This window comes from Phalangium opilio, unplaced genomic scaffold (assembly GCF_054372755.1).
Source record: "Phalangium opilio isolate 3A_F unplaced genomic scaffold, DU_Popi_V2 ptg000077l_1, whole genome shotgun sequence".
Lineage (NCBI taxonomy): Eukaryota > Metazoa > Arthropoda > Arachnida > Opiliones > Phalangiidae > Phalangium > Phalangium opilio.
Window position 1 is genome coordinate 5263073 of NW_028324185.1, and position 10092 is coordinate 5273164.

A 10092-nucleotide genomic window follows, 5' to 3' on the forward strand; every position below is an offset into this window, starting at 1 on the left:
CTTCATTGCCTCCTATATTTATCATGGCCCGTGCATTGTGATATACTTTTCAAAACAACAACCAAAATGGGAAGCTCCTCTCAGAAACATAATAATTTCTTTTCTCTGTATATGAAATGAAAATATGGATAATACTGTGCTCCTTCTTTAATGGTATGAATCCTTGCCTGTCTAATAATATTTTACGTATGAGTAATACGTTTTTAGCGAAGTCTAGAGAGGATAAACATAAGCGAGATTGTTTCGAAAAAATATTACTGCTTCCACTAATGGGTTTATACTCCTTGTTAAAATTGTATAGAGTAATCATGATAAAAGCTTAAAAAATTACGAGAGGACATACCTTTTTTATCCTCTTGTTTTATACTTAATAAGAATATAAAACATTTATTTTGTATCAAAAAATATTTTTGGTGCTGAGATTGCTTTAGTAAAATCCAAACGGTTAGGCATTGGTAAAAAAGACATGTGTAAGCTATTTGCAGAGATGATAATTGTTTTACATGTTTTAAATAAGACTGAAGCTTCCACTATTGTGTTTATATAATCATCTAGACACGGAGAGGTAATATTTTGGTTTTCCCAACTTGTTAAAATGATATATGTGTCATGTTAAAATACTTTTACTAAAGTAATTTTGGTGAAAAAACTAAGATAAGAATTTTTTCAAATAATTGATGTTTTATAATCATGTGTTCAAAAGTGAAAATTTAATATCTGTTACTTCAGGCAATTAATTTTCTACACTTATCTCTTACTTTTTCCGTCAGTTTTATTAATGAAGTATAAGCGTCTAAACCTCTTTAAAAAATAATAATATCTTTTTAGAACATTTTTGAAATATAGTATCATTGTAACTTTTTTTAAACAAAATATTACATATATGTGGAAAAAAGGGAAGTATTCTTCTTATTAAGCTTTTTCGGACCTTTGAGAGAGTATTCAGGTTAGTTTAGGTTTAGGTGGTTTCAGCAACCAACTATCGGCATTCATTCAAGAAGAAAACAAATAAAAAAATACACAGAAATACCAGAGTGAAATAATACACAGAAACCTTCATTTGAAGCTGCGAAAATTACAACAATTTTATAGGTAAGTGGAATATCAAATAAAATTTCGAAAGCAATTGGTTTCTAATAATATTATAAGGTTGATGTACATGAAAAATAGTTCAACTTCGTTGTGTTAAATTATTATTTGATTTTTATGAACATTCCCTACTTGAAATTTGGTTGATTTTGTTAAGTGTCATTGGTTATCTATAATAAATTGGGATAAAATAAAATGCAATATAATCTTCGAAACTACCATAAACAAAACGAAGTTTCTTTCGCTTGAAAAGATCCAAATGATAAAAGTTCGTAATTACCATTATTATTCCCATTTCTAGAGCTTGAACAATATATCCTTTAAAGTTTTATAAATATTAATTTTTAATTTATATTTCAAAACTATATGTTTTAGTAAACTAAAAACTGAAAAAATCAATCGATTTATTTTCAACGCATTTCCATGTTGCATCTGCTATGAAAAACACTCTCTTATTATCATTGCGAGTGAAATACAAAATAAAAAATATGGATGCTTCATTAAGATGTTTCTAATGTCTCCAGGGAATGAGAGTAAATTATCTGATTATTTTTGAAGTGCAAGCATTTTAAGAAGTTTTTTGTTTGAATATACTGAATAATGCTTTGCTTAATAATACGAATAGAGAAGCCGGTCATTTAATCAAATTTCGGGGCAGACTGACGTGAATAACAACGGAAGTGCAATCGCAATTTTACTGCGAATCATTAATCCATTGTCAAAACTGATTTTGGTGCGTAATCTATGTTAAATTAATTAAATTCAACTTCTTTAAATTGGATAAAATCTCACAAATGGAAACCAAAGTAGCGATTGAAATTCCGTAAAAGTAGATGGTGAAAACGGGGCTGAGAAACCCAAGAGACAAGGAAGTTGTCTCTTGCAGTTGATTGAAGTCCGTCAAAAGCAATTCCCGAAATTTAAAGGCCTCCTCAATTTCTCTTGGAGTTCCTTGACCAGTCTCCGAAAACATCAGTGTTCTGAATAAAAAAAATTAAATTCATCATTTGGCATCAAAACAAGTAGTATAGTGTTAGTGTGGACATCCCTTCGTAGACATTAGCTTCTTAAATTGTAATTATTTGAAATCAAAAGACACGTTTGCGTGTAAACACGAATACATGGCCTGTGCGAGCCCTTGATAAACAACTTTTGATACACTCGAGAAGTTTTCGAGCCTTGGGAAAAAGCTCGGGACCAAGGGTTATGGTTATCGAGCTTCAATCTTTGGGCAGTGAGACTCTAGATTAGGTCAAGGGTCAGGAATTACCATCTAACACAATCTACTGCTTATTGAGACGCAGTAGATACACGCGAAATAGGAAATAATTCTGGATTTTATTGGTAAGGTTCGTATCCTTTTAGTAAGCCCACATTTGATTGGTGAAAGTTTTACTTCAACTTTTGGGTATAGAAAAATACTCGAGAAATCTAGGTTAAGTTAGGTTAGGTTAAGCCAGATTTGAATAATTTATTTTAGGTTTTGATTTGTTAAGCCAGGTTAGGTTAGTTTAAGCTAGAAGGGGATCGGGATACGTTTGGTAACTCAAACTAAAAATAAATAGTATTAAATTAACGAGCAATATTTAGGATTTTAGGTTCGGTTAATGTACAACAAAAACATTTAGAAGATTCAAATTAAAATAACTGATTCTGTAATAAAGTATTTGAATAAAAATTGATGATAGATCATTACATTTCTTCATTAGGTTTACTGGCCGAGCAATAAATAAAATTTTTCTTTTTAATTATGTGAATTGTTTTTAAGGGTTATTTTACATAAAGCGTCCCCGGGTTTTAAACAATTTTTAAATCAACCGTGTTTTTGGTAGAATGAGACCTCTGAATTTCAGTTTCATTCGAATGGAATTGGGGAACCAAATTAATTTAAAAAATAATGAGTAATAGGTAGCATTTAAACTAAAAAAAATCATTAATGTTTGAATTTTAAAATTCTGACAATTTTATCGATTATACATAATGGCATGTTAAAAGCCAATAGGGCTAGAAGTAAGGAAAAAACAATCTTATATCAAAAACGGATTTATGGGATAAGAACGTCGGAGTTAGCGAATTCACTCCCCATCCTCGCATACTTCGTTGGTTTTGAAGGGCGTGGTTATAATATTTAAAACTCGCGCTCTCCATCTGTCGGCGTCTATCGGAATCTATCCCCTTATTTTTTTTAGCTTTAAAGATGGAGTCTGTAGGAGGTAGGGTTAGTTCCTCCCAGAGTAAGAAAAGTAACAAAATAAAAAGCACTATTGACAAAAACGTGAGTTACCTAAAAGAAATTAGTGTTAACGAGTTCCTAGATGAGTTAAATTTATTTTTAACCGAAGAAAAGTTCCAACTTTTAAATGTGTGCAAGGATGTGATAGAAAACTGGCGTGAGAGGCCAAGGCTTATTAACAGTGGTGATATGCAAAATCATGATTCATACTTTAATCAAATCGCTACCTGTCTATGGATAGAATGCATTAAGATGTTTGAGAATTGTTTTAATGAAAAAAAGATTCTGAAATTAACAACTTGAATCTCAGAGCCTCATTTAGGGAAATGATAATGTTAGATATTGAGACCTGTCTCACTTTGCACGAAGATGAGGATGAGCTTAGCTTCGAGTTCAAAAAACTTTGAAAGACTGTCATTACTTAATGGCATGTGGTTGCAAGCCTTGGAGGTGGATCTAGGGGAATCAAAAATGGTAAATTTATGGTGTTTTTGCATTAATTTTAGTTCAAAATATAAATAATTCACAAGGTACTTTTCTATAGGACAAATTAGATGTTTTCACAACTCTAATAATAACTATTTCCAAGGGTGTTCTTTCAACACTTATATCAAGGATTTTTAATTTAAGCTTAAAAAAGCGCGGGGTAGAGTCTACAAATCTTCTTAAAGTAAACGGTGTCACTAAGGTCATTGTGGATTCTCGTCTGTTGCAATTGGGAGGTGCTTCATTAAAAAGAATGCACTCTCTAGTATAAAGTACTTTACGGCAAAGAAAGTCTACTTCTAATGAGGCCAGAAATCATTTGTCACTCATACATTGCCTGTCTATGACTCCAGCTGAGAAGAAAGAATTTCTGCCATTGAGTTTGCAGCTAAAAGACAAGGGCTACCTGTTCTTTCTTAAAAAGGCTTTTGACCCATTTTTGTTAATAGTAGACCAAAAGATTAAAGCGCAAATGAGACAGGAAAATCTCAAGGAATTGGGAACAAAATTAGCCATTGTAAGTTTTTGTAAACCTATGTCTACTTATTTAAAAATATCATAATAATTTCCTTCTTTCTTTGATTTTATAGATCTCATGCCCAACAATTAAGCAAGACAAAGAGCTCGAAATGCTTTTTCTGAAAGCCGCAAATAAATTAAGTCGTGGCAACAAGTATTGCTTATCCTTCTACAGAGCTTTCATTTCAAAAATTGTAAACGCAAGATTCAAAGATTTCTTGTTTGCATCTTATTCCGAAAGTGGTTCGAGGGGAGGATTTCTTCTACGAGACAAGCTAGGAATTTTGTCAAAACTGAAACGAAAGCCAACTTCAAAGAAGAAGGAAAAAACTAATGGTATAATAGTCCCAGAAACTGTGAATCACCTTGCAAATCCTCAACCAAACATGAAAGAACCCAAGTCTGTCAAGAACATTAAAACTAAGTCCAAAGGCAAAGATAAATCAAGTTCAAATATTAAAGCTTCAAAAAGTGTAACTTCTAAGTCAACAGATCTTGTCAATCTTAAAACTTCAAAACGTGCAATAACAGGTTTATCACAAGAAAAAGAAACTATTTCAAGTCTAAGTAGTACTCAAGTTGGGCCAATTATTCAACCGAAAATTTATAACAAATCCAATGCGAAACGTAAAAAAAACATAACCACCACCGGAGAAAATAAGAAAATTTCTAAAACAGAGTTAACGCCTGCTGCAAAAATTCAAAGAAGCAAAGTTGAAAAATTACGTCCTAGTCAAAAAATGAAGAATAATAAAGCTCAGAAAAGTGAAATTAAAGAACCTCACCAAAACAGCGAAAGAAAAAAAGTTGATATTCTTAAGAATACTCTCAATCTCTCACGGTATACTACTCGAAAACACAGAGTTTTGCCGCTTTCACCTAGTAAAGGGTTAAAATCAATAGTTCCTAAAAAATTAAAGTTTTCCTAAATTTTAACTATGTGATTAAATTTTATTTGATAATTTTTGGATATAAGAAAATAATTTACATGTATCTGGTTTCAAAACAACATTTTTATTTCAACTTGTACCGTGATTATAAATTGTGATAAACGAATGTACAAAAGTTATTCCTTTAATTTTTTATGAGTTCAGTCTTTTAACTCTTTTAAGCTTAGAATCTGCGACAGCAATGTGGCTGCCTCGATAATCATCGTGCGTAAACCTTTGCCCTTGAACATCTATTTTCATAATGGCATTTCTAGCTGCGTAACTGTAGTTGGTCCCCGACAGTTTTCCTGATGTAGAAACTCGAAATTGACCAAACAAGCTTTCTATAGCACTACCGTTAATTCGTCCTGGAATTATGCAGTATCCTGGGTGCTCTTTTAGATATTCTCCAACTAATTCTTTGAAACCAAATATCATAATACGAAGGAGGTCCCAAGTTTGCCACGAGAGAAAAAGCTTTTGTTGTGGTGAATTTGTAATAATTTGGGGAAATGAATCTAAAACATCATCTAGCCAGGCTTCAAAAAACCTGTAGCCTTCTTCGATTGAAGATAATACTGGGTGGGTTAGCGAATCTACTCGTACCCGCTTTAGAATACCCTCTTCAAATATTTTTGAGCAATGTAGCAAGTCTTCTCTGGACAGCATGAGTTCATCTGGGTGTGGTACTATTTCTCCATTTTGTGGGTTTGCAATTTCGTAAATGACGACTAGCATCTCTTCTTGTTGCATGATTTTCGATGGCTGGACGTTAAGCCTAGTCCAGCTGTCTCTCTCAACATAGCTTTTGTAAAGGTTTCGCACCCTCTTTGCATCATTATTTTTAGACCTCTTAAGATCTTCATCATAAACTTGTCTTACTGCATTCCAACCAAATTCAACACCACACATTTGAAAACTCTTCGTTCCAAGGGGTCGTGAGGAAAAGAGAGCTGTAATCATGCTTTTTAGTTCATGCGATGGACAGATAACCCAAGCCAACTTATGAAATGCCCAGCAAGGGTGTTTGAAAGAGGCTGTAATATTATGGCTCCTTCCATCTTCACGTTGGACATATCCAAATTATCCTTGCATTTTAAGTGTAAACTTGATCAATGTCAAATTTGAGCTGGCTCCGTCACAAACCAAAGCCCTGGTTTTAAATCCATAGCTATGGAAGGCATCCAAAACATCCAGAACAATTGCGTAAAGAGTAGTATGTTTAACCGGTCCACTAGACGTAATGTATGGACCAATAACATCAAATTTGTAGGAAACGTCCCTCCAAAGAAATTGCAGTATGTAATCAGTTGGTGCTGGGGTTTAATTTTCTATCATTTTATACACGTCAGCTAGAGATCTGTATTCATCAGGACGCATTGCTAAACCAGTTAATTCATTGTTTTTCGAATTCCAAAGCACTTTTGTTATGCAGTGCACTTCGTCGAAAATTAGAATACCTTCACCTAGCGGTTTTTTAAGACCTTTGTGAACCTGTTCAGATTGGATTTTTTCATAACGAATCTTCTGATCTTCTAAATATTCATGTTGTATACCAGGCCTTTGGAGCCTAGCTCTTGTCAAGTCTTTAAGGGAATCCTCGCAGGGAAGTTGTAAAATTTTGAAACTCTTAAGTGCTCTGTAAGCTGAAGGGCTTCGAAGGTAGATTGCCAAAGCAAGACGATACGTTATCATTGACCATACGTTTCCATTTTTTCCAGTTTCTGAATGATTACAAAATTTATTCCCGGCTCACTTTTCTGTTTTTAAGGACAACTCTCACCACAAACAATTGGGTTAAAAACAATAAAAACAGGTAGATGATATCAAAAAATCGTTACTTTGATATAAAATCTATCAGAGTGTACAGAAATAACAATTTGATTCTGGTGACAGCTGTCCTTTTTACCAAATATACCCACCATTTTTTTGCTGATCCTTGAAAAACTGGATTGCTTGATTTTTGTGAAGTTTCTCTCTGTCACTACTCCAAGCTTTTCTTAATTGCTTTGCAACAATTGAATTATCACATCCCTCGATGGCTTCATCTAGTTCTTCATTGAAGTCGCTATCAATTCTTTTAATTATTTCAGTTAGTTCTTTATCTTGCTCTTTATTAAGTGGAAGTTTAAGTTCATTCAACTTGTTTTCCATTCGTTTGTTTTTCGTTATTAACCACTTTCTTTCGTTTCTTAAATTTGATAGTCTCTTTTTGCGACTATTAGGTGTAAGATTGGCAAGAGTATTCTTTGATGAAATATCCACCTTCGGTTTTTTACAAGGTAAAGTCTCAATCACTGCCTTTCGTTTCAAATAACCTCTGCGATTATTGACCCACTTCTGGCAGTCAGGACATTTTTTGCTGTTTTTTAGTTGATGGGGTTTTACAAATGAGCAAGAAGGAGATTCGTGTCTTAAATACGGTGTCCTTGCTGTTATTAGAGTCACACTGTTTATCTTTTGTTCATTATTGAAGAATATCTCATCAGGGGAAATACCTTCACAGACCCGATAATTTCCTTTTGAAAACAGATAGTTTAACAGCGGCAACAGTTCTTCCGAAACTTGAAGGGTACCACTATTACATTTAATACAGCACAGTATGAAGGATTTTTCTACACCTAACACTTGAAAGCTTGCCCGTAGACTTGTACCGCAAATAATGATTCGAAATGGATGCAAAATTAGATATTTTTCACTATTTTCTATGGTATGGTTTGGCTCTCCAAGTGAAAGATTACAGTAGTTATGCTCATTCGAAATTTGACGGTTTAATGAAAAAGCTACAAAAATAATGTGATTTATTTGAATTAATTTTAATTTATAATAATTAAAAATAATAAACGCCTACCAGTTGATACACTCAATCCAGGTCCTGAAATTGACGAACTAAGCCTTGGTTCCGGGACGCGAGGAAAGTAACAATGACCGTTTCTAAAAATTACTAGTGAGAAACTACCCTTTTTTTCATCGTTGTAATGCAAAGAAGTATTTAAATCGTCAAATCCAGAAGCAGTAATGGTACTTTTAACAATTTGTTCCACAAACGCGGGAGTTAAAACATTTGGTTTTGGTCCGCTTAAACTATTCATTTCGGCTGCCATTTTCAAATGCATCAATTCATAACGAGAACTTGAGAAGGCGCTATTTACATGATTGAGGGTGGGGCCAAAAGTATAAGCAGATGACGCTTCCTGATAAAGTATGCGAGGATGGTACTAGAGGCTAAAGCTATGATCCGACGTTCTTATCCCATAAATCCGTTTTTGCTTATATACATATAGATAGCATCATGTATAGTACTTACAAATAGTTGATGTTTTCAAGTATGCCACGTGGGATGTGTTTGTTTATAAGATAATGATAATATCTCGCTTCGTAAGATTCTTTTCCAATGTAAATTTTTCTTCTTGTTTTCACCAAGGTGGGTTTAACATAATCGAGAATGTCTGTCGCAATGTATTTTTTATCTACAAAAATCGAAGATGTGCCACGGGGAAAAATGTCTTTAATTAAATGAAGCATAATAGTATCATTGCAAATAAACCCGTTTTGATCAATCTTTTTCTGGAGTTTGGAGCTAAAAGACGATTTTGTCTGAATGAAAGAAAAATAGTTTTATAGTTTTATGTTTGTGGGAGGCAAAGGGGCGCGTGACTTTCACAGCACTTCCACTTGCTTTTTAGTGTTTAAACATTAAACATTTATAGTAAAATAAAATATACTCGATTTGCTTTATGACTCATTACGTTTAAATGAGTATTATTGAATATCTCCCATATGAAGCTTCCAAATTGTCAACTACTCAAAGAAAGTTTTTAATTCATGCAGTGGCGTCGCTAGGCCTTTTTTGGGGGCTATAGCCCCCCCCCCCAAATTCCAAACTTAGCCCCCCAGAATAATGCGTAAACCCTACCAAAAAATTGCTGTTAGCAACCTAAAATTTTGTAGCAATATAAAAAATTATAATGATAGCTTCTGAGGTTTCATCTTTGCCGAGATGAATTTCAATATCAAACAGTACAATTTTGAACAAAAGAACAGATAGAGACAAGTAAAATGTTTCATGTTCTTTCAAAGGGAGTCCCAATAGTGTAGACTAAAAGCTAACCAAAAATAAACTTAAGACGAGTGAAAATCCTTCATAGTCGGTTCGGTAGTTTTTATCAATAAATGGTTGTCTTTAAAATACGAATTATTTCATGTTGACACATATTTACCGTCTACACATTTTCCAATGACCCCATTATGCAATTTTTTTATTAAGTTCTTATATTAACTAATTTGTCCAGATTTAGCCCCCCCCCCCCCATTTTAAACCCTAGCGACGCTACTGCACTCATGCCTAAAATATTTTCCTTATTTTTTTGCGCTAAATTGTTTTCTTAATATCTTGTGATGTAGAAACGTAAAACTCGATACCTCACCCTCGCTTAGTTTACGAGTAAGGGGCTTTAGTGTAAATCTCCAAATAACCACTTTCCTAAGGTCGGACCGGTGAGGTTGAAAGCGCACACCCCTAGCTCCACCTAAAGTTTTACAACGAATATGAAATGGAGGGTGTCACCTTCAGCGACAAGTGAATAGGAAAATTTGCCGGTATCATTAAGGTAATGTCTTTCTGCTCACAAAGATCGTTAATGGTATTTAAGTATTTAGTGTTTGATAAGAGCAGTTCCGATTTCAAAGCACCCGTAAAGCATCTGATCAACACCGTACACCCGAGTAACCATCCGCAAAGCAAGAACCTCGGTGACTTCGATTTGAAGTACTCGAAACTGTTTTCTAGGAAATCCGATAAATATTGCCAAACAAACTGATTGAAGTTAGTCGTTA